Genomic DNA, 24,488 nt, shown 5'->3' on the forward strand with positions numbered 1-24,488 from the left:
TTGAAACTGAGGAAATTATTCACAAATGTTATATGGTGACTGCGGCCAATCATCTACTTTTCTTAAAATTCACTTGCTCCTGTGCTTTACTTGAAAGAATACTGGTTTTGACTAGGAGATAATTACTGAGAGGCATAAAAGTAATTTGAATACACAAGTAAAGAGAATTTATCTTAATGACATACTACTGATTATATTTTAGTTTAAATAATTTAACATTACTATTACGTTGTTGAAATTGCTTAAAATAACACATTGATTAAATGGAGGAAAAGTTTTCTAATCTAAAAAAAAATAACCAAACAAGAACCCTTAAGTGAATTGACATTGCATTGCAAAGCATTTCTATTTCCAAAGAAACATCAGCTTTAATATTTTTATTATTGTCTTGCAATTTTGTTGTTTCTGAGGTTTGTTTGGAATCTATGGAATGAAGCACTAATTGCAGATCTTCAAAGCCAAGATATGACATTATATGCAAAGCTATTCTGCCTCAATATTATAGTTATAATTTATAATGAAACCTAAAAAAAAAAACCCTCAATTTTATTTTGAAAAATTCTAGAATTGATCTAGTCCAATGCAGACAAAAAAAGCTTCTTGAAATGACTTAGTATCTTGCTAAACTTTCACTTGGAGAAATTATATAATGTACAATAAAACCTATGAAAACCAAAACCCGTGTAAGGCGGAAACCTGTCAGAAAACGCAAATATTTTCTGCTAAAAAGAGTGATAGAAAAGTGCTAAGAATATGCCCTGTCAGAAACGGAAAACTTGTGAGACCTGGAAAAACAATGCAGTCCCATTGAATTCTAGTTCTCACAAGTTTTACTTTTACTGTATAATGAAATGCACAATAATTAAAATGTTCAAAAGAATGGAAATAGTTCACTCCCCTTAGTGGGAAGAGAACTTGGGACACTTACTGATGAAGATTAGAGACTGCAGCCTTCACTGTGGGTTATACCTCAACGTGAAGAAGGTGGGAGTGCTGTAGCAGGACCAGTGAGCAACATCACAATGAATGGGGAGGACCTTGACATTGTCAAGGATTTCATTTGACTTGGATTCACAGTTGATACCCATGGAAGCAGAAGTCAGGAATTGGGTGACTTGTTGCACTAGACAAATGCCTCTTTCAAGTGTTGGAGAGTAGGGATATCGCTTTGAAGACTGGGGCTTGGAGACCCAAGCCATGCATAGCCTCATATGCATGTAAAAGCTGGACAGTGAATAAGGGAGACTGTAGAAGAACTGATGCATTTGAGTTGTGGGGTTGGTGAAGATTATTGAAAGTACCATGGACTGCCAGGGGAACAAACAAATCTATCTTGGAAGCTGGAATGCTCCTTAGAAGCGAGAATGGCCAGACCTTGTCTCTCATGCTTTGATCATGATATCAGAGGGATCAGTTTCTGGGGAGGGATATTATGCTGGAAAAGATAGAGGGTCAACAACGAAGGGGAAGACCTTCAATGAAATGCATTGACAGTGGCTGCAATGATGAGTTCAAACATGGCAATGATTGTGAGGATAGCATAGGCCCAGGCTGTGTTTCATTCTGTTGTATTAGGGACACTGAGTTGGAACCGACTTGATGGCACCTACCAACAACAACAGTGGGGATAAAGTGATTTTACATGTGGTATTGGATAGGAATAATTTCAAAACACTTATACCAAATTTTCTATGTAGTAAGGAAGATGCTTACCTAAGTCCAAATTCTTACTAACAGTTTTACTACTTGCATCCCAATGACTGTTATATTACACACACGTACACACACACACATTCACACACACCCCAAACTTACTGCCATTGAGTAGATTCTGACTCGTGGCAACACCATGTGTTACAGAGTACAAGTGCTCATAAGGTTTTCTTCATTGTCGTTTTTATGGAAACAGATAGCTTTCTTCCATGATGCTGCTAGGTCACTATGAACCTCCAATGTTTAGGTTAGTAGTTGAGGGCAAATTGTTTGCACCACCCAGGGACCTGACTACTATATTACTGTTTATTAAATATCCTACATTGGCATAATTACAGGCATTTTGATTGTTAAAGCTTCAGCCTTGGAAGGTGGTGGTGAGGCTAGAGAGTGGAGGAAGGGACGACATAGTGGGTAGAGGAAGATGAATATATATACATGTTGGTTGGTTGTTAAAACTGTCATTGTGTGGACAGAGGATGTCAGCCATTGAAGGCAGAAAATCCCTCTCTCCTTTCACTATGATCTCCTTTCCATGTTTTTATTCTATTGAAAATATGCCACTATTTTATTAAGACAGTTTTAAAAAAATAACTGCAGATACAAGGTGGCCGGCATGCTTCCTAGGTATTTATTTAACAGATCTGAGTTTGGGTGGTACTCATTGGGGCACATATGCTGCAATTCACCCATCTTGTGCCCATGGCAGATACTGTGGCAGATATTACAGCCCCTTTCCCTGCACTCAGATTTCATCTTAGAATCATTTTTAAACTTGACACTTTAGTCAGCCACTGCCAATGGATTGGAGTTGGCACTTGACTTGAAATCCACTTACCATTCTGCCTGAGGACCATAGTTCTCTCTGCCTGCAAGGCTGATAGCTGCTTCCAAGAGTAAGATAGGGCCAATAGCTCCTTCCCCCCGAGACTCTGATTGATACTAACTGGATGCTAGTACAATTGAGTCAGCTTTGTTTGCTAAGTAAAAAACGCAAACTTTTAATGAAAATAACTATATACATTTATTGACTACAGTCAATAAACTAAACATAGTTATAGAAAACAACATAGTGTGTCTTACACGTATCTACTGCTAGTGACCATCAATTAATGGAATTTGGGGTTGCATAGAAGATGTCAATACATGTTTCAGTCTCTGATGAAAAACTCTGTGCATGTCCTCTTCTCTGTGAACCTTATCAGAATGAGGAGTTACTGTTTCCTCCTGGCCCTGAAAATAATTAAAGAGGTCAGTTTTCTCAAACAATGCCTCTTTTTTTTTTTTCTTTTACCAAATTGCTTTTAAAATAAAAAGAGAAAACAGTAAAATGGAAGGAGTAATGACCTAGAAATTGAAGTCCTGGGTTCTAGTCCTCTCTCTGTTACTAATTAGCTGCTGCATGGTTTGGCAGATACCACATAACCCTCTGTCCTTTACATTCTCTGTAAAATGAAGAAATTAAACCATATGACTGCTCAGCTTCTCATAGATCCACTATTCTGAGACAAAGATGTCACTTTGAAGACTAAAGTGAGTCTGACTCAAGCCATGGTATTTTTAGTTGCCTCAAATATGTGTGAAAGCTAGATAATGAATAAAGAAGACAGAAGAATTGATGCATTTGATTTATGATGTTGGTGAAGAACATGGAATATCCCATGGACTGCCAGAAGAACAAACAAATCTATTCTAGCTGAAGTACAGCCTGAATGCTTGTTAGAAGCAGGGACGGCGAGACTTCGCCTTTCGTAATTTGGTCATGTTGTCAGGAGGGCCCAGTCTCTGGAGGAGGATATCATGCTTGGTAAAGTAGAGGCTCAGCAAAAAGGAAGAAGACTTTCAACAAGATGGATTGACACAGTGGCTGCAACAATGGGCTCAAGCAAAGCAATGATTTTGAGGATGGGGCAGGACTGGGCAGTCTTTTATCTGTTGTATGTAAGGTTGCTATGAGTGGGAACCAATTCAATAGCACCTAACAACAACAGCTAGCATTACTTTACTAATCCAACCATTAATTTATTCATTCACTGATTATTTAAGTGTCTGTAGTGTAACTCACTTTACATGACCTTCTTTCCAAGAAGGATCAATGACAACCAATGAAAGTTGCCAGAGCTCATCATTCCTTTTAACCTGCTCATTCTCTTTTACTGGTGCTTTCTTTCCCAGCCAGTGATGTTTTACAGCATTTGAATCACTTCCTCAATGAAAAATCTTTACGTTTTACTAACATTTTCAAACTTCTTTGCTAAACTGTTTTCCAATTTATAGATTTTTTTCCACTTGACCTCTCCTTACAAAAACTATTTCCTGAAGATATTAAAATTTCATTGTTATTTTGAAAATATGTTTTAAAACATAATTACACAATCATTTTTTAAAGTAGGTTTATCTTGTAAACTCCCAAAATCATACCTTTCAACCCTGGAAATGTTTTTATAAATATTTCTTTTTTCCTATAAGCATTGATATTGCTGAATCCAGTATTCCCACCATTGGTAATACATCTTTAACTACAAAAACAACAAATTTTAAAATTGTTTCATTAAAAATACAAATTATAGACATTTCAATAGTTCTGTTTACTGTGTAGAATAACATAAAAACAAAGAACCAATGCAGTTTAATTATGAAATAAGGATTCCAGCATTAGTTATCCCACACTTGCTTAATTAAGCCAATCAAGAAATCTTGTTAGTCAATTTTAATGGTGGAGAATCATCTCTTGTCAGGAAGTCTTGTGGTCAGTGGGCAAAATGGCAACCAGCTTCTCAAAAGTTGAAGGCATTATTATGTACTAAAGGTCACCCACAACTTTTATAATAGAAGGCCAGCTGTGTAAACTGCAAGATGTTGTCAAAAGGAAGTGCCAAGCAAAACTTTGGTGCTGTTTGCTGACTATGCTGAAGGGCAGAGAATCTAATTCTTGCCAGTAGTTTAGAAAATTGTTAGGAAAAGTATAGACTCTGGGAGGTGCCTACTCCCCAGGGCCTGGGATCCAGTCCTAGAGATCACACTTGGCTCAGGACCTTGGTCCTCAAATTGTACCTAATGACAAAGCTGGATCCTGCAGGGCTGGGCTCAGGAAACAGCTGGAGAGGCTGCTCCCCTGAACTACCCAGTGAAGCTGCAAGTTCCTAAAACCTGGAAGTAATTCTTTAGATGGTTTGGAATCAGCATCAACTATGATGTGGTTGCAGCATTGTCAACTGAAGTTGATTAAAATACGTGTCGTTCTCTATGACATTATATTTAAAATAACCCAATTTCCAAATGGTGTGCAAGTTTTTGCTGGCCTAGAGCAAGAGTTCTTTCATGGTTTAAAAATATGTTCATGCTCTGCACACATGATCTGAAGCCATTGCCATTAGTGGTAATTGCACAGAAGCAGTCAAATGGTGCTTATTATGCTTTTATATCTACCCGAAACTGTTAAAAAAAAAAAAAACAAACACATGAGTGAGACGTAAGGTGCTTAATTATGGAACAGTTGAGAAGACAAAACAGGCTTATGTGAAAAGGTAAGCAGTAGAATAGTATTTAACAGTAATGCTATCCTTTATGTATGTGTTACGGCTCAAAATGAGAAGAAACAGCTGCGAACATCCATTAATAATCGGAATGTGGAATGTATGAATTATGAATTTAGGGAAATTGGAAGTTGTAAAAAATGAAATGGAACGCATAAAGATTGAAAGCATAAACTTGGCATTAGTGAACTGAAATGGCTGGTACTGGCCATTTTGAATCAGACAGTCATATGACCTTCTGTGTCAGGCATTGCAAATTGAAGAGGAATGGCATCACATTCATTGTCAAAGAGAACATTTTAAGATCTGTCCTGAAGTACAATGCTGCCAGTTTAGGATAATATTCATATGTCTAAAAGGAAGATTGGTTACTACTGCAATTATTCAAATTTACCTACCAACCTCTAAAGCCAAAGATGAAGAAATTGGAGATATTTACTGGCTTCTGCAGTCTGAAATTAACCAAACTTGCAATCAAGATGTATTGATCATTACTGGTAATTGGAATGTGAATGTTGGAAACAAAGAAGGAGCATCAGTAGTTGAAAAATTGGTGATAGAAGTGACTCTGAAGATTGCATGGTAGAATTTGGCAAAACCAATGACTTATTCATTGCAAATACTTAAACATAAACAACAGAAACTGTGACTATACACATGGACCTCACCAGATAGAATACACAGGAATCAAATAGACTATTTGAAAGAGATGATGGAGAAGCTCAGTATGATCAGTTGGACACGCCATGTGCTGAATATGGAACAGACCATCAATTGCTCCTACCCAGGTTTAACTTGAAGCTGAGGAAAATTAAAACAGCCTATGAGAGCCAGAATATGACCTTGAGTATATCTCACCTGAATCTAGAGACTATGTGAAGAACAGATTTGTTGCATTGAACACTAATGACCAAAGAAAGACCAGATGAGTTGTAGGATGACATCAAGGACATTATCCATGAAGAAAGCAAAAGGTTATTAAAAAGACAGGAAAGGAAGAAAGGACCAAAATGGATGTCAGAAGAGACTTTGAAACTTGCTCTTGAACAGAGAATAGCTAAAGCAAATGGAAGAAATTAGAAAGTAAAAGAGCTGAACAGAAGAGTCCAAAGGGCAGCTCAAGAAGGCAAAGTAAAGTATTGTAATAAAATGTGCAAAGACACATTTTATTACAAATGGTTGCAGCAGTATATTAATAGGTTCCCTCTGAGGGAGTCAAGCCAATTTCAAAATCAGAAGGGAAGAACACACTCAGCATTTCTCAAGCTGAAAGAATTGAAGAAAATATTCAAGCCTGGGTTGTCATATTGGAGGATTCTGTGGGCAAAATACTGAATGATGCAGGAAGCATCATAAGAAAGTGGAAGGAATACACAGAGTCACTGTCCATAAAGAATTAGTTGATGTTCAACCATTCCAAGAGGCAGCATATGATGAAGAACTGACAATATTGAAGGAAGAAGTCCAAGCTGCACTAAAGGAGTTGGTGAAAAACAAGGCTCCAGGAATTGACGGAAAACCCATGAGACGTAACAGATGGATCCAGCGCTGGAGGCATTCACTCATTTCTGCCAAGATATTTGGAAGACAGCTACCTGGCCAGTCAACTGGAAGAGATCCTTGTTTGCACCCATTCCACAGAAAGATGACGTAACAGGATACAGAACCTACCTAACAATATCATTAACATCACATGTAAAATTTTGCTGAAGGTAATTTAAAAGTGGTTGCAGCAGTATATTAATAGGTTCCCTCTGAGGGAGTCAAGCCAATTTCAAAAGTGAATGTGAAATGAAGGATATCATTGCTGATGTCAGATGAATCTTGACTGAAAGCAAAGAATACCAGAGAGATGTTTACTTGTGTTTTCTTGACTATGCAAATGCATTTGACTATTTGGATCATAACAAATTATGGATAATATTGAGAATAATGGGAATTCCCAAATACATCATTGTTCTCATGAAGAACCTGCACATAGACCAAGAGGCAATTGCTCACACAGACTAAGGGGAGACTGCATGGTTGAAAATCAGAAAAGGTGTGCTTCAGAGTTGTATACTCACATCATACTTATTCAGTGTGTATGCTGAGCAAATAATCTGAGAGATGTGGATTATACAAAGAGGAACACAGCATCTGGATTGGAGGAAGACTCATTAACAACTTGAGATAGGGAGATGACACCACCTTGCTTGCTGAAAGTGAAAAGGACTTGAAGCACTTTCTGATGAAGTATGCATTAGTATGGATTACACCTCAACATAAAAGAAAATAAAAATCTGCACAAATGGACCAATAAACATCATCATGGTACATGGAGAAAAGGTTGAAGCTGTTTAGGATTTCATTTTATTTGGATCCACAATTAATGGCCATGGAAGCAGTAGTCAAGGAATCAAGTGACATATTGCATTGGTCAAATCTGTTGCAAAAGACCTCTTTCAGATGTTAAAGAGCAAAAGTGTCACTTTGAAGACTAAGGTGCACCTGACCCAAGCCATAGTATTTTCAATAGCCTCATACACATGTGAAAGCTGGACAATGAATCAGGAAGACTACAGAAGAATTGATGCGATTGAATTGCTGTGTTGATGAAGAATATTGAATTCAGGTACTATGGACTGCTGGAAGAATGAACAAATCTGTTTTAGAGGAAGTACAGCTGGAATGTTCCTTAAAAGCAACAATGGCCAGACTTTGAAGCTTGTACTTTGGTCATGTTGTCAGTGACTAATCCGTGGAGAAGGATATTATGCTTGGTAAAGTCAGCAAAAAAGGGGATGGATTGACCCTGTCTGCGATGATGAGTGTAAGCATGGCAATGATTGTAAGAAAGGGGCAGGACCGGACAGTGTTTCATTCTGTTGTACATAGGCTTGCTATGAATCTGAACCGACTTGATGGTAACTAACAACAGCATATATGTATGCTGTGTATACATACATACATACATACATATATATATATATGTGTATGTATGTTGATGAAAAATACTGAATTCTTTATATATATATATATATATATATATATATATATATATACAAGTGTGTGTGTGTGTATGTGTATATGTTTTTGTTTGTTGATACTCTATGGTAACACTTGATGTGGTTGTTATCTAGTAAAACAATACATAGTACAATCAGGTAAAAATACTAGAGAGATCCAGGTGTAGGGAAAATAAAGATAGAATAGTAAAATGAGGCCAGGAATAAAGGTAGTTAAAGAAGGTTCCTGAAATTTCTAAAAGAGTGGCTAGAAAGGTGGGTAGAGTATCTGAAAAGTGTGACAAACAAATCTTTGTGGGGTTTTTTGTTTTTGTTCTAACAACTAGAAAGTTCAGTTACAAGATTAACAGCCTCTATTAAAATAAAAATACAGGCAGCCCATGGGTTAAGGATACCTAATTTACAGACAACAACTACTTGTCCTTTAATGTTATGTAAAATTTCTCTCTCTTTGAAACAATTGAACCTACCTCTCTCACTATAAATTCTTCATCACAATCATCCTCACTTTTGTCTTTTAAATCACAGAAAAGTCTTTGAGCCTTTTCTTACACTGAAACCAAACCTAACTCACTGCCATAGAATTCAGACTCATAGCGACCCCCATAGGATTTCCTAGGCTGTAAATCTTTACAGAAGCAGAGTGCTTCATCTTTCTCCCATGGAATGACTGGTGGTTTTGAACCACTGACCTTTTGGTTAGCAGCCGAATGCCTTAACCATAGCACAACCAGAGCCGCTTTCTTGCACTAGACAAAAGAAACAAACAAAACTAAACTCACTGCTGTTGAGTGGGATCTGACTCATAGTGACCCTTTCGTGGGTTTTGGAGGCAGTTATCACTACAGAAGTAGATTGCCTAATCTTCCTTCTGAGGAGTGGCTTTGGGTTTGAACCTCTAGCCTTCTGGTTAGCAGTCATATGCTTTAGGCAGTATGCCACCAGAACTCCTTTCTTGCACTAAAGTAAGGCTAAAAAAGAACCTTATGCATCTGTTCCAATGTACCTACAAATTCTTAAAGGCACAGTTAGTAACAGATCTCATATACTTGTATATGGATCTTGTATATCTGCCTATGTACCACTTAGTTACTCAAGAGAAACAGCTTCCTTGACAAAAGCACTGAAAGAATTTTGTCCAGTGCTTCCCCATAAAAGACAATGTGATAGAAAATATACTAAAACAACATCCTTAGAGTAAAATGACGTCAGCTTTCCTCTTGCTTCTTAAAAAGCTCTCATCATAAGCTATGAGATAACTCCAAAGCACAATTCAATAAGAGCAATTTCTAAGACTGACGAATACTACAGTATACGCAGTGTGATTGAGATGTGTAGGTCTGATTTTACTCGGGAGTAAAATTTAGACTAACCCAAGCAAGAATTGTGGAGCTGGCATGGGACCAGGCAGTGTTTCGTTCTGCTGTGAAAAGGGTCACTATGAGTCGGAAGTGACTCCGCGGCACCTAACAACAAGAAATCACTGGATTGGATATCCTTCAGTGAATTCTCATGAATGTTGTTTTGTGACCTGGGATCTTATTTACTTTTTATTGTTTGTACAGCACTTTTTTTAAAAAATATGATTTTTCCACCATAGAGTTGTCTTGAGCCAGGTCCCAGTACTACATCTGACAATACTGTGCTTATACTAAGTCCTAACCACAGCAGGTGTTCAGTACTTGCTGTGGGGACTCTACCCACCTTTCAAACCACTGCAACTTGATATCCATGACCATGATTCCTCGAAAACCATTCTCACTAATTAAACTGTTTCTGAGATCCTAATCTTTGGAGGGAGTGCAGGGACTTCACAGATCTTTTTAAAGATTGACAAAAGTTATGGCCTCTTCCCTTAATAAAAGGCACATAAAACCCAGAATTTTTTTATATTGTTTCAGGAGACTCACAAAACCCCTAAGCTCATCTGAGCCTCCTTTAGTATGCTTTGAGTCTTAGAGAAAAACCCACATCTTGGATGTTAAATCTTTTAGAAACATACTTATTAACTCTTATGAAGAATTAGTCACATGCTACCACTTAAACTAAGAGAATATTTTTGCAGGTTTTAATTTAAAAGTCATTACATTTAAAAGATACAATATGAAGATGATTTTGGAATGATAGCTTCTAAAACTAGTGAATTCTTTTTTTTTAATTGTAAATAATTTCTTCTGTTCACTTGTACTTTTATTCTTGTAAAGGCTATTCTCTTCTTGATTAAAAGTTCTTCTTCTATTATTTGGAGAAATGACAAAACTAGGAGGATGTGGCATTTGAAATTTGTAGCCTATGATTTTCTTATCATCAAGATAGTTCTGTAGGTTATATGTCATCCACAACTTTTAGAATGAAGTCATTATTTGTGTATATAGAAAGGTGAATTTTTGAAAAGTCTAAAGGCAAATGTTACAAAATATGAAACAGAAGTTATACTAATTACACATATATCTAAAACCCACAGAATTGCTCCAGAATCCTAAGGGTTTAGATTGCGATTCTCCTGTTGAGGCTAGCCAGATACTCCATAAAGTTGTGTTCAATGTAAAATAATTGATCATTGAAAGAATGTGTATGAATCTTTAGTTGAAGGAAAATATCTTGTCCTGACACCTTATCCAACAATGCTAAATTTGAATGTGAAAAGTATTTTTCCATCTGCTTTCATTCACAATAGATCAGATCCTCCCAAAATTTTCATCCTTGGAATCCAATACTGCTCATGAATAGGGATGTGTAGGGGGTTGGCAATGGAGTTGAAAGTTGCTAAAGGGAGCCCAGAGCTTTGCATGTGGCTTATATATGGCTTGTAAAGAAGTTCGTGGGCTTGGCTCCTAATCCAGCACCTGTCCCTAACCCCTCAATCCCCTTGAGATTCCTAGTCTGGAGCTAAGAATGGTGCTTTCAACTGCCATCAGAGCTCCCTAATTATATGTAGGGATGTTAAAATGGCATGCCTTAGGACATAGAGTGGGTGGTAAGATGATTAGTGGTGGTGGGAAGTGTACTAGGTCCTTGGGGCTTTCTTGGAAGGCTGTGATAAGATAGTATTGGAGAGTCAGTGTTCCACTGGATGACAAAACATGTGGCTTTTGTAAAGATCTTTCCTGTAAACAGGCAAATTAGACTGTTGTATGGACTTCTAGAAGAACTAACAGATCTGTCCCGGACGAAGTGCACCCAGAATGCTCCTTGGAAGTGAAAATGGCCAGACTTCATCTTACCTACTTTGGTCATGTTGTCAGAAGGGACCATTCCCTGGAGAAGGATGTCATGCTTGGTAAAGTGGAGGGTCAGTGAAAAAGGGGAAGGCCCTCATGAGATGGATTGACACAGTGGCTATAGTGATGGGTTCAGGTATTGCAAGGATTGTGAGGCTGGCACAGGACCAGGCAGTGTTTTGTTGTGTTGTACATAGGGTCACTATGAGTCGGAGCTGACTAGATGGCACCCAACGACAACATGGTTATCTAGGAGAAGCTCTAGAGCACTAAGAGAGTAGGCACCATTGTCAGGTGCTTTATTTCTGTCTGGCATAGTAGTAACCTAAAAGCCAAAAAAACAAACTCACTGCCCTTGAGTCGATTTGACTTATAGTGACCCCTCCTTGGGTTTCTGAGGCGGTATCCCTATGGAAATAGATTGCCCAGTCTTCCTTCCAAGGAGTGGCTGATGGGTTTGAACAGCCAGCCTTCTGGTTAGCAGTCAAATGCCTTGGGCACTACAACACCTACCTGCTTTTTAAATGATACATAATTTCCTGCTGCAGATGGTATGATCTTTCTCTAGAATCCTAGGGTTATGTATTGTCATTCTCCTGTTTAGTCTAGTCCTAATAGTCTACAGAACATATTTTCTCACTGCAGATACTACTAGCATCAATGATCTACATGGTCATAAGGAATACTTGCATTACTTTGTAAAGACAAAGCACCCTGGCAGTCCTTTGTGTCACCTAGGAAATGAATCCCCATGTGTGAATTGTGTTGGCTTTAAATTAGCAGAATGGCTGTCAAGTATTGTGCTTCCTTTTGTGGGGGTAAACTGGAAAAAAAAAACCCCAAACAAACCCGCTGCCATTGAGTTACATAATTTGAAGGGCCGTTAGCTACTAATAAAAAGGTCAGCAGTTCAAACCCACCAGCTGCTCCACTGGAGAAAGATGAGGCAATCAGCCTTCATAAAGATTTACATTCTTGAAAATCCTGTGGGGCAGTTCTACTCTGTCCTACAGGGTTGCTGTGAATAATAATCAACTCAGTGGCAGTTTTTTCTTTTCCTTTTTTTGTAAAAGCAGAATGAAAATTCAGCATCTTGGCCTAGGACAGAATGTCAGTCTTCCCTTCACATATGTTCACTACCCTAATTCACAGCAGATGGGCCACCTCCATGCTGGGCACACAGCATCTAGATTGAGGGTTCTCTCATGACTGTATCAAGCTGAGGGCAAGCTTACAATCAATGGCAAAACCAAGCCATTACATCCAGTGTGTTGCTTCCAGACCTGTGGACTGTGAGAGTCCCGTGCAGCTGAAATTCTAAACATAAGATCAGAATTAAATTCTTTTTAATACTTTGTTCACAGCATACTATCTTCATTGGTTCATTCATGGACCACTGTCACTTATTTAAATTAATACAAAGGATATCCATGAACCTACCACCCAATCCAAGAACTGTTGTTGTTAGGTGCCATTGAGTCATCTCCGACTCATAGTGACTTTATGTACAACAGAACAAAACACTACCCGGTCCTATGCCAGCCTCAAGATACAAGAACTAGAATATTGCAAATAATATATCTCTACTTATGTGCTTTTCTTTAACACTGAATTTTTCTTATTCCTTTTTGCTTTGAAAATAGTTTTTTACCAAATTTTTACTTTTGCTTAATACATTTCCACTGTTGAGTTGGAGCCAACTCATAGTGACCCCTCCTTGGGTTTTCTATGGAAGTAGATTGCCCAACCTTCGTTCTGAGGAGTGACTGGTGGGTTTGAACCACCAGCCTTCTGGTTAGGAGTCAAATGCCTTAGGCATTTTGCCACCAGAGCCCCTGTTTTTTGAGCTCCTGTTTTCTTTAACTCTGAATTTTTCTCATTCTTCTTCGTTTTGAAAATAGTGTTTACAAGATTTTAATTTTTGCCTAATAATACATTTCTTGATTTTGCTTATTTTTGAACATTATAGAAAAAGTATCTGTTATGTAAATGAACGAAAAAATGGCCTCTGTGTATTGGCTTCAGATTATTTGCTATTTCATAGCAAATTGAGACCTGTTAGTTCCCCTAAAAGCCTGCTGATACCAAACTCAAATATCTACACATCCAATTTTTTTAAAAATAGCCCACATAAGCAGAATTCTAATCACTTAGTGTCAGTCTGCTTTACATATCCTGTGAAAATGCCCCCAACATCTGCTAGCCATATTGTTGTTGTTAGTTGCCTTTGTGTTGGCTTCAACTCATGGCGACCTTATGTACAACATAACAAAACATTGTCTGGTTCCTTGCCATCTTCATGATCATTGGTATGTTTGAGTCCCTGTTGTGGCTCTCGAGGGTTTACATTGAGGGTTCTCTTCTTTTGGCTCTACCAAACATGATATCCTTTTCTAGTGATTGATCTTTCCTGATGACGTGTACAGAATAAACTAGCCAAAGTCTCACCGTTTTGCCTTCTAAGGAGCATTTTGTGCATTACTTTTAAGACTGATTTGTTCGTTCTTTTGACAGTCTGTGGTATATTCAGTATTTTTCAATAACACCACAATTTGAATGCGTCAACTCTTATTTTTCTTTTTCATTGTTCAGCTTTTGTGTGCTTATGAGGCAGCTGAAAAGACCATGGCATGGGTCAGGCATAAGATAAAACCCTGCAGTTCAAGGCCAGCTGGGTTTGTCATTTGGAGCTCCCTGACCAAGACATTCCCCACCTTGCTGCAGAAGGGCATTGCAAAGCGACACACAAGCCTCCTCTCCCTTTTTCTCTTCCCTGGGGTTTTCATGCTCGCTTTGCCTTCTGAATTGTGAAACCTCTTGCCTCTGGAAGACCTCCTGTTGTGGTGAACTGCCCCCTGCATGTGACTGTCAATGTATCAGTCTCAATAAATAGCTTCTTGTGCAGTGCTGTTATCTCATGGTCATTTCTGTTTCTTTGATCAGCCCCAAATCCTCTGAGAGTCACTATAGTAGGTAGTTTTCTGGGCCTGGCTTTTTAAACTCATCATTAAGTTGCTGAGATAAAGCTGCTGCATGTAGTTGCTAACATTTATTTTTACTGCTGTTTACTATTTCATTATGTGACTATTTTACTATTTATTAATGTATTTTGTCAGTGGACATCTGGGTTGTTTTTCTATTACACACAATGCTGTTTCGGTATTCTTGTTCAAATGTTCTGAGTCATGAATTCAAGAATAGCTCTTGGGTGCACCTAAGAGTAAAATTGCAAGGTCCTATGATATACTAAAACTAAACTTACTGCTGTCGAGTCGGACCTGACTCATAAAGACCCCTCCTTGGGTTTCCGAGGCAGTATTACTATGGAAGTAGATTGCCTAATCTTCCTTCTGAGGAGTGGCTGGTGAGTTTGAACTGCCAGCCTTCTGGTTAGCAGTCAAATGCCTCAGGCACTATGCCACTGGAGCTGGATCCTACTCGATGGCAATGAGTAGTTTTTTTTTTTTTGGTATGATATGCTTATGGTCAACTTAATAAGAGATGATGCTAAAATGATTCCCACAGTGGTTGAAAATGGTGAAAAGAAGGAAATGAATAAAAATCTTTTGCCCTAAGAATTTAATCAAGAAAACTTGGTTGTTAAATTTTATTTTATATCTCCATGTCATCACTTAATATAGCTAAATTACTTATTCAACAATGAGATTTCTATCATAATTAGCATTTGCTTCTTCACTTTACAAAATATATCTGTGTGCGTTGATGCAGTTGGTCCTTATGATAATTCTTCGCACAGTAATAACAGAGATACCTAACACTTGCCTGACACTTTGCAGTTAATATGTACTTTCCCTCCTTTTCACCAGGAGAGATGCTGATGGGTGACTGTGGGTAATCTGGTCATGCAGAACTGGGTAACCAGTATGTTGTGTCCTGAACCAGTAAAGTCAGCCACTGATGCATATGACCTTAGTGTAATTCAGCAGCTGTCCCTGCATATCTGTGGAAGACCCTGTGGAAACCCTGAAACTATGGGAATTATATCACTGAGACCCCCTTTTCTTTTTTCCAAAGGTTTCTCCCAGATGGAAGAAAGCAATTCACCCCTAATTTTGCTTCTTATTCCTTTGCTCTCCACTGACACTCAAGTACCTCATTCTTACTTAGCAGAACTCATTTCCTCATTGTGAAGGAAAGAAAAGAAGCAAACTTTCTATCATATTTGGGGGTGGATGTATGGATACAATGAAGGAAGAACCCTTGTTAGTTTTGCACTGGGCACATTTTTACTCATTACTTACTGCTTTCAATTCTTTTCTTCTATCCTGTGTTTTTGCATAACCAGGAAAACACATATAATCTACCATTGACACCATTGGGGATATGGTCATCTTCTTCCCACATCCTGCTAGTTTTCTCCAGCTTCCCCAGAGGGTACATAAAAAAAATCCTTTTGTTTATCCTAAATGTTTGCTGAAGACTAAAGGGAAGAATATGAGTGAATTTTACATATTTTAAAAATGATTACAAATAGAAAAAGAAAAGTTAAATATTTTTCTATCTCTAATAATTCATAGAAATTGAGTTTCTCTTTTATTTTACCAGCGTGGCCAACCTGATTGTTCCTGGAACCAATCAAACACACAAACACAAAAAAAGTATCTTAAAATCCTGTGAAAATTTCCCTTTTGCTTACAAATTAGGTCCCAAAATCCTTAGTGTTGCAGACAGAGCTTCACACACCAGTCTCTGGCCTCTTCCCCAGATCTTGGTGTTTGGGTATTTGGGCACTTACCCTGTAGAACCGCTGATAGTCTTTCTTTGTGAATTTCTGTGCCTCGGAATTTTAGCATATGCTATTCCCTTTGTCTGAAATTTTTTGATGCTTCTTCTTCTGCCCAATGAAATCCCCTCCTTCTTTAAGGTCCAGCTGCCATATGAAATATTTCATATAATCCAACATTAAATTTATCCTTTTGCACATAATTCTTTTATTGTTATTGTTAGTGTCGTTGAATTGATTCCCCATGTGTGTAGAGTAGAGCTACTCCAAGAGTTTTTAAGGCTGTGACCTTTTTTTTTTTTTTTTTTTATTAGGATTTGGGTGAAGATTTACAGAGTAAATTCACTTTTCATACAGCAGTTCACATATACTTTGTCTCATGTCATTGACCAAAATTTACAATGCAGCAGCTCCCCTCCCACTTCCTCCCCATAGTTACCTCCTCCCAGTGTCCATCCCTTCATACTCTTCTGCACCCTGAGAGGCCCATTGTCTGCCAACCCTGTATATGATCTTGGATACACTCTCCATTTAGACATACCTAATTGTTTAGCTTGTTCACCCATCTATCCGTCCCTATACCCATGTTTGCTTTCATTGACAACTCAGTATTGTATTTGCAAAGGGGTTCATATTTGTTGTTTATACTGCCCATGTAACTCTCTCTGTCTTTCTCATCCTCAATGCTGCCATATTGGTAGGCTGTGACCTTTTGGAAGCAGATTGCCAGGCCTCTGTCTTCCGAGGTGCTTCTGAGTGGGCTTGAACTGCCAACCTTTTGGTTAGCAGTCAGGTGCTTAATGATTTTAGCTACCCAGAGACTCCAGTTCTATTTTAGCACTTACATAATGTATCTGAATTACTTGTATATTGCTTTCCCGTAGACTAAAATCTTCTAGAAGTGTCTGGTATATAATATGTACATGGCAAGTGTTGACTAAAATCTTCTTTATTGAGTCATTTCATTAAGTAAATATATATTTTTTGAGTACATATTATATACCTGGCATGGTAATAAGTGCTATGAGTACAGCTGTAAGCAAAACAGATAAAAATACCTCACTTTATAGTGCTTACTACATTCTGGTAAAAAAGATAGATGTAATAGTTAAATACAACACTTTAGGTGAAAAATAAAGCAAGGTAGGGGGATATATAGTGCTGTGGGTTCCAGCCATATGCATACACACACACATGCATTGAGGGCTTTCCAGTTTTAAACCGGATGATCACAGGAGGCTTGATGAGGAGATAATATTTGAGCAAAGTCTTTAAAGAGGTGAGGGAGTGAGTTTTGTGGCTATTTGGGGGAAAAGCATTCCAGGCTGAGGAATCAGCCAGGGCAGAGGACCTAAGATAAGAATATTCAGGGTGTATTTTAGCTGTAGCAAGGAGGCCTATGTGACTGGAGTGGAGTAAATGAGCAGAAGAAAAGTAGGAGCCAAATTATGTAGGCTGTTGTGACCATTGTGCAGAGTTTAATCAACCCTGAGAAACACAGGAGCCACTAACAGGTTTTGAGCAGAGGAACATCATGATCTTTCCTATAAAGATTTAAATGCCCAGCTAGGAGGCCAGTCAACATTGTAGCAGTGCAGACCCAAAACAGAAACCCATGGCTGTTGGTTGATTCTGACTCATAGCAACCCTATAGGACAGAGGTCCTTTAGGGTTTCCAAAGAAAAGGAGTGAAATATTTTTATCACCCCACTGCTACTTCTAGTTGATACCCACCCACAAAGGTAACCACTATCCTGACTTCTAACAGTACACATGTGTGTTGCCTCTTTGATTTTATATAAATGAAAATGTACTTTTTTGTGTCAGCTTCTGTTGCTAACTATTACATCTCTATATTTGGTCTATGCTGTTACGTATGTCAGTAGTTCATTCTTTTTTCTTTCATTGCTGTGTAGTATTTCATTACATATAACTTCATTTTATCCATTCTACTATTGTTGGACACTTGGATTGTTCCTAACTTGACTTTTATGAATGAAACTGCTATAAACATACTAGTACATGTCTTTTGGTAGACGTATGCATTCATTTCTCTTGGGGCAGATACTTAGAAGTAGAATTGCTGGCTAATAGGCTAGGCATATATCTAACTTTAAAAGATACTGCTAAGCTGTTGAACCCTCATAACAGCAGAGTATGAGAATTCCAGTTATTGTACATCATCACCAACACTTGATATTATTAGGCATTTAATGTTAACTGTTTTGGTAGGTGGATAATTATATGTTATTGTGGTTTAATTTACATTTTCCTGATGATGCTGAGTATCTTTTCATGTGCTTATTGACCATTGGACAACCTTTTTTTGAAGTGCCTATTCAAATCTTTTGCCCATTAAAAAAATTTGGATTGTCATTCTGTTTTACTGTTACTGACTTTTCTTTATATATTCTGGATAAAATTCTATTAGATATGCTTTGTGAATACCTTCTCCTAGTCTGTGGCTTGTCTTTTCACTCTCTAAATGATACCTTTTGATAAATAGGAGTTTTATATTTTAATACAGTCTAACTTATTAATATTTTATTTTATGGTTGTTGCTTTCTATGTCCTGTTAAAGAAATCAATAGCCTTCCCTGTTACTTTGTTCCTAAACAGAAAAGTCGTTGAGTTGGAAACAACCTTATTTAGTTTAACCAGTTTTCAGGGAGACCTAAGACTAAAGGGTCCAAGAAGATACCTAATTTCTCCTTTTCTTCCTCCTCATCCTCTTCATCCTTCTGCTCTTTATCTTCTTTCTCTCCTGTTTTTCAATTCCTTGAAAGGGAAACTCCATCCTTTTGTGATTAACTTTATTTCCCATGTAGCAACTTATACTGTCAACGATTTGTAGGCCTGCCCAGCTGGATTACAGGAAAAGTGGAGAGCAGAATATAACAAAAGACTCTTGTTGATAAGCTCACTTTACAGTTTATATTAAATTCATGAGGTAAATGAAATTAGCACAGTTATGGGTAGATTAAAATAGGCACCACAAGTCAAAGGCAATGTCCCTTTTATTCAGTAGTCATATCCAGCATCTAGTACTGTCCAGGGACAGAGTATTATTTTCTTGAAGGTTTAAATGAATTAATTATGAAAAGAATTTCAAGAAATCACAGTATAATGTGAGAGATTATGTAATAAGTGCATTTCTGATTATTCAGTGACTTTAATCTTAAAATTCATAATGGCGTTGGCTGGGAAATGCTGCTGCTTTTATTTTTTTAAAAAAATACTATAGATGCATACATAGTTATTCATATTGGGCATTTGCTACCTTATAGAGTTACAGAGTTTTAAGTTTAGAAACTCTTTTAATGCTTAACTCTGTTTTTATTGCATTATTTGTTGTGTAAATTGTATTAAATTGCATGAATTTTTAAAAAGATTTTCTAAAGCAATAAAATCCCTACATGTTCTTTATTCATTTATACATAATTTCCTTTTTAAAAAAACATTCTTTCAGTTAAAATATGTGCTTAATATCTTGACACATTGCAATAGGCATAATGCAACTTATCACCTAAAATTAATTTTTAACTAATTTTTGATAATAGAATTGGAGCTTCAGGAATTTTTCTGAATCTAGTTTTGACATTTACTTTTGAGTTTATTTGTCAAGAAAAAGAAATTCTAATTCTCTCATTTGTTGAAAAACCATTTTTACCTCAAAGAAATTTTATCACCTTTTAAAGTTCGTATACCCATAGACAAGATATTTTAATTTGTATTGGGTAGATGTAAATAACTGATGTTTACTTTTGTTGTTTACTTTAGAATATTCTAAATACTTTAATAATTTGCTTAGAGATTTATTTAAAATTGAAGCTTACACTGTCCCTTCTCTTGATTTTTCTGGTGAACCAGACATAAGGTTTTAATTTCCTATACAGTGAGACCTGTGAGAGAAGGAACTCAACGGACTGCCTTGTTTTTCTGAGCCTCACAAATTTTCTGCGTTACCACTTTTCTGTCACTCATTTTAGTGGAAAATAGCAGTTTTTTCCTTCTCTGACAGGTTTCTGCCTTACACAGTTTCTGGCTTTCACATACTTTAATGTATAGCCTTATTGCCAAATACATTAACATGAATTATTTTGGATTCCAGAGAACTTAGAAATTTAAGTCAATTTTGAGAACATGAAAGGCATTCATGGGCTCTTTATTTTTCAGCTGAAGGTGCCTACATTTTTTGTTTTTATTTCAGAAGACAAATAAATTGTTCATAACAACAGCAACAACAAAAACAACAAAAACTCAAATCCATTATGACGGAGTCAATTCTGACTCATAGCAACCCACTAGTACAGAGAAGAACTGCCCCATCGAGTTTCTAAGCTGTAATCTTTCGGGAAGCAGACTGCCATATTTTTCTTCTATGCAGTAGCTGGTGGGTTTGAACTGTTGATCTTTCAGTTTGCACCTACTTAACCACTGCACCACCAGAGCTCCTTAAATTGTTCCTAGGCTAATCTTACTCTCTCAATTTTACAGACAAATCGATGGGATTTAGTTGAAATGGTTCAAGAAAATGTGTGTGTACAAGTGACTTATCTGGTGACGAGAATAGAAAACAGCATCTGCTTTCAGAGCAGTTATTGCTTTTGTACTGTTGTATAAAGGCAAACAAAGGGGTCTTACTTGGGTGTATTTTATATCCTGATAATCTCATGTCATTTACAGATAATCCCCATCTACAATTTTCACACATTTCTAAATGAACTTTCAACAGTGGAACGTTTTTTGTTGATTAGAACTGTCATGATGAAATGCCTTTGCATTTTTCAGCCTGTGAATATACAAGATGAGACAAGAATTACAAACAAAATCAAGGAAATTTTAATAATACATTATGAATAAACTTTACTTAGGAATAAAACACCAGGGATTTTTTTTTCTTCATTCTTTCTTTATTTTTTTGGAGTATGGAAGAGTAAGAATAAGATGAGGAAATGAAAATTTTCAGTGACTTCCTGTATTGCCTGAAATGCAAAGGATTATGAAGAATCAGAGAAGATATCCAAAAGAAGAAAAATAATCTCTCTTTCACTTGGTTGCTTGCAAACTCTTTTGGAGTGTTTGAGGAAAGAGCAGACCAATACATAATGAATGTTTTACATAGAAATAATTTTTGTTCACCCACATAGCTCACTGACAGGTATTAATGGGAAAAGCAAGAATGGGAAGCACAGTTGAGTGGTGTTCAGGTATCTCAGGAAATGCTATCTACTGTTGAGTGATAGGGAGTCTTCACCTTCATGTCTCAAAGGCTGGGTGAAGTTGCTGCTGTCATGGGATTACAGCCATGAGTTCAGGTGCTCTAAAATGGTAGTAGGGAGCCCTGGTGGTGTAGTGGTTAAGTGCTTGGCTGCTAACCAAAAGGTCGGTAATTCAAATCCACTGGCTGCTCTTAGAGAAAGATGAGCAGTCTGCTTCTGTACAGGTTTGCAACCTTGGAAACTCTACAGGGTCAAAATGGGTCAGAATCAACTTAATAGCAGTGGGTTTGGTTTTGGGTTTGGTGAAGTGCTAGTAGAAGGAGCCCTCGTGGCTCAATGCTTAAGGACTCAACTGCTAATTGAAAGGTTGATGGTTTGAACTCATCCACTGGCTCTGCGGTGGAGCGACCTGATAATCTGCTGCTGTAAAAATTACAGCCTAGAAAACTCTGCAGGACAGTCTTACTTTGTTACATGACTTGCTTTGAGTTGAAATCGACTTGATAATACCTAACAATAAAAACAACAACAACAAAATGGTAGTGTCTTCAGAGAGCCAGTCCGTAGTAACTTTCTAAGGAAAGTGCTCTAAAAGTGTTGGTGTTATTAACTTCTGTTCATTCAACAAATACTTAAGGAGCATGCATTCTTTGCTGTAAGTGGTGGAGAAATAGTAGTAAACCATATAAATGAAAAATAAATCCCCGTCTTCATGGAGCTTACAGTATGGGGGTGGAGCAGTAAACAATAAATGTGATAAATAAGGAAATCACATCATGTGCTAAAATGGAACATGGACAGGGAAAGAAAATTAGGGCAGAGTAAGAGGAATAGGAAACGGTTTGAGGAAAAACTAAGAGGTCAGTAATTGGGATGGGGGAGTGACAGGCAGAAAAGTTGGCGGTAAGGTCAGAGAAGTCAATGATGAGGGATGGATGGAAAGGATGGGGGCCATGACATATAGGGAATTATACGTAAAACTCTTGTCCTCAGGAAAAAACGAGGCATTGCAGGGAGTAAGCAGAGGATCCAGTCATTTTGCATTCCTTTTGATACCCTCAAAAGAATGTTATGCAAAAATAACTCTTCTCTTAATCCCCACAGTGCCTAGTGTCTGGTAGGGGCTCAGTAAATATTTGTTGAATGGATGAATGAAAATAGCGATACACCCGCACCCAGGTTTTTGATCAATCTGATGATAAAGTGCTTTATTGAGAGATGGTTGTATTTTCTCTGGGCAGGCCTCTGTGACTAATTAAGTGAGAGGCTTTCTTCAGAAGGCCTCACATGTCTCCTATTACCCCACTCCAAGCACGCTAAGAGTTTTACAGCTGTTTCTTCTAGAGCAGGAGTCTCTGAATGTTGCAAATGGTGAACACGCTTGGTGGCTGCTAAACAAGGAGTTGGATGTTTGAGACCACCCAGAGACCCCCTCAGAAGAAAGACCTGGTGATCTACTTCTGAAAACTCAGCTGTTGAAAACCCATGGAGCACAGCTCTATTCTGACACACAGGAGGCAGCCATTAAGTCAGAGTCGATGCAAAGGCACCTGGTTGGTCTCATAGGTCAGTGAACAGTCACTCCATAAATATCTTCAGAGGTGTTCCTGCTTTCATATGGTTGGTAACAGCAGCATGTAGGCAGCATTTCCCTTGTTAGAGCCTTTTATGATTGAATAACTTTTCATGGGTTGAAATCTTTGAAATAAGACCTTAATCCTTATGAAACTCTTTTATTCATCTCCATGAATTTTTCAGGGTAGCACCAACTTCTCCAAGGACAAAATTTCTTAAAATGACCATGGTGAAAGCATCAACCTACTTTCTGTTTCTCACCCCTCTGTTTATATAGGTGGCTCTAAAGCAGCTCTGGTGGTGTAACGGGTAAGGCATTTGACTGCTAACCAGAAGGTCAGTGGTTCAAACCCACCAGCTGCTCCACAGGAGGAAGATGAGGCAATCTACTTCTGTAAAGATTTACAGCCTTGGAAACTGAGTGGGGGTCTCTATGAGTTGGAATTGACTTGATGGCAGTCTGTTTGGTTTGGTTATTGGACTCTCAATTATTGTGTTGTCTGTACAGTATGACTGATAGATTTGCATTGGTACATTTATACTCTTAGGAGCTCTGGTAGCATAGTGCCTAAGGCGCTTGACTGCTAACCAGAAGACTGGTGGTTCAAACCCACCAGCCACTCCACGGAAGGAAGGTTGGGCATTCCTACTTCCGTAGTGATACTGCCTTGGAAACCCAAGGAGGGGTCGCTATGAGTCGGGGCCAACTCGATGGCAAATAACAACAACAACAACAATTTATACTCTCCTCCCTTTACCTATTAGGTACTGTCAAATCCGTTCGGATTCATAGTGACCCCATGTACAACGGAACAAAACATTGCTTGGTCCTGCCCTATCCTGAAAATCATTGCTATGCTTGAGCCCATTGTTGCAGCCATAGCCAATTTCATTGAGGAGCTCCCTCTTGTTCACTGACCCTCTGCTCTAGCAAACATGATGTCCTTCTCCAGAGACCGGTCCCTCCTGTTAACATGTCCAAAGTATGTGCAACAAAGTCTTGCCGTCCTCGCTTCCAAGGAGCATCACCTATTGGTTGCCTTTATTTCTTCGTGATTCATTATACTGGGATTTTAAAAAAATAATATTTGTGTTTTTAGTGAGTGTTTTATCTCAATTCCTAACCTAAAGGTCAATAGTTTGAACCTGCCAGCTGCTCCATTGGAGAAAAGACATGGTGATCTGCTCCCATGAGATTATGCTTTAGGAAACCATATGGGGCATTTCTACTCTGTCCCATGGAGTTGCTATGAGTTGGAATTGACTCTATGGCACAGTAGCAACTCTCCATATATATGCACACACACACTTATATATTGTTGTTGTTGTTATGTGCTGTCGAGTCGGCCCCGACTCATAGCGACCCCTTCTTGGGTTTCTGAGGCAGTATCACTACGGAAGTAGGATTGCCCAACCTTCCTTCCGAGGAGTGGCTGGTGGATTTGAACTGCCAGCCGTCTGGTTAGCAG

This window comes from Orycteropus afer, unplaced genomic scaffold (assembly GCF_000298275.1).
Source record: "Orycteropus afer afer isolate SDZICR_OR568_19922 unplaced genomic scaffold, OryAfe1.0 scaffold00181, whole genome shotgun sequence".
Classification (NCBI taxonomy): domain Eukaryota; kingdom Metazoa; phylum Chordata; class Mammalia; order Tubulidentata; family Orycteropodidae; genus Orycteropus; species Orycteropus afer.